The 1,805-nt window shown below is 36.8% G+C and overlaps 1 non-coding gene across 1 annotated transcript; it reads left to right on the top strand.

Moving 5' to 3' along the window:
* Window positions 1–1,362: 1,362 nt before the first annotated feature.
* On the top strand, window positions 1,363–1,466 carry LOC128040840 (small nucleolar RNA R71). Its single transcript, XR_008195646.1, has one exon. It is a non-coding gene; the product is annotated as a small nucleolar RNA R71 (small nucleolar RNA).
* The last annotated feature ends 339 nt before the right edge of the window (window positions 1,467–1,805 follow it).

The raw sequence follows: 1,805 nt of genomic DNA, 5'->3' as shown, positions 1-1,805 counted from the left end.
TCACACTTAGACTAACATGTCTTCCAATACCCCATTTGGACGTATCGAAGACCTGTTAGCCAACTGTAATGTTATTTGAGTAGTTTTTAGATCCCCTGACCCGATTTTTTCAAAAATCGATAGAGGCATTAAATTAATAATAACTCCTAGATCTCATAAAGCTCTATTAAAATGAATGCTCCCTATCTCTATGGGAATATTAAAACTTCTCAAGTAACTTGCTGAGGTACATGTGTTGAAATAAACACGTTACATGATGCATTTAAAGTAACTTGTTCTCCTACCTTAATTTTCTTACACCTAGCCATCATTTCCTTTAAAAACTTAGCGTATTTGGGAACCTTTTCAATTTACTAAATTAAAGGTAGGTTAAAATTTAATGTTTTAAACATGTTTAGAAAACTTAAAGTTTCATCCTCATCCCACTTTTATTTTTCTTCTAGTCTTGAAGGGAATGGGATTTTTCTACTGATAGAATCTTTTATTATTTCATTCTCTATCTCTGTTGCCGGTGTGATTATCTCCTCTAATTCTGGCTTATCTTCCACTTCTATGAGTACTTCTTGAGGTTCATTGTTCTTCTCCGCAATTGTCTCCGGAGTGGTGGTTTGTAGGCTACTCAGAACTTTGCCCGATCGGAGTACAATTGCTTTCACATGCTCCTTACCTTATCTCCATAGATTTTCTTTCGTGTTGCTGGGAATACCTGTGCCTATTTTTATTTTGATGTCACCCATTATGCTCATCAACTTGGCTCATTTGATCCTCGAGTTTAATCAATGTTCTTGTTGAATTGGTGCACACAGATTGCACCTGTTTGACATTAGTTCTCATTGAATGCATTTCTCTCTCAATTCTGTCCAACCGTTGACCACATGCAACATGGTTATTTAGTTTGACCCTATCTTGGGGTTTCTGCAAATAAAGAGGTTGGTAATTAGTATTTTTAACTTTATTTGAATTGTTACCTCCTCATTGGTTTCCTCCCCATCTTAAATTTGGGTGATCCCTTTAGCCAGGAATGTATGAATTCGAATAAGGGTTTCCACCCGTATTCCATTATTGATAAAATGAAAGAGTGGCTTATCTCTCCATGCATAGACGGGGCAGAAGTAGATTCAATATGGTTAAGTCCATCCACTATTTTTGGTACTTATCATCCTCCCGGATAGCTTTGACCATAGCAGTTTTTGGCCATATTTGAAGCGCTCAATTGGCCAACGACAGGAGTTTAGTGCCATGTTCTCAATGATTTCATACACATCTTCTGTTCATAAAGGCTCCTACTGCTGCTCCATCTAATCCAGATGTGCATTTGCATCCAACCCATTATAAAATACTTACAGTTGTATCCACTCAAGAAATCCGTGGTGCAGGCATTTTAGAATCAACATTTTAAATCGTTCAGATGCCTCACAAAAACTTTCTCTCTCCTATCTAAAAATAACAATCTCTCTTCTTAGTTGTATTGCTTTGCTGATTGGGAAAAACTTCTGCAAGAACTTTCCAGCTAGTTAATCCCATGTCGTGATAGACCCTGATGCCTACGAGTCTCACCAAGAAAAAGCATTATCAATCAAGGAAAAGGGAACAACCAGAGACAAATAGCGCCATCAAGGACCTCAAGTATACTTAAAAGTATCACAAACTTTAAGAAATCATTTTAAATGTTAATTAGGATCCTTTTCATAGTGCCCCTAAACTACTGATTGTTCTATATCATTTGAAACATAGTCGCTTTTATCTCGGTTATTAGTTGTAATCATCGGCCTTGCTATACTTTCTTGAACCATATCCGCACTTGG

This window comes from Gossypium raimondii, chromosome 4 (assembly GCF_025698545.1).
Source record: "Gossypium raimondii isolate GPD5lz chromosome 4, ASM2569854v1, whole genome shotgun sequence".
Taxonomy (NCBI): domain Eukaryota; kingdom Viridiplantae; phylum Streptophyta; class Magnoliopsida; order Malvales; family Malvaceae; genus Gossypium; species Gossypium raimondii.
Note: the sequence above shows the minus strand (reverse complement) of the source record. Positions and strands in the feature narration are given on the sequence as shown.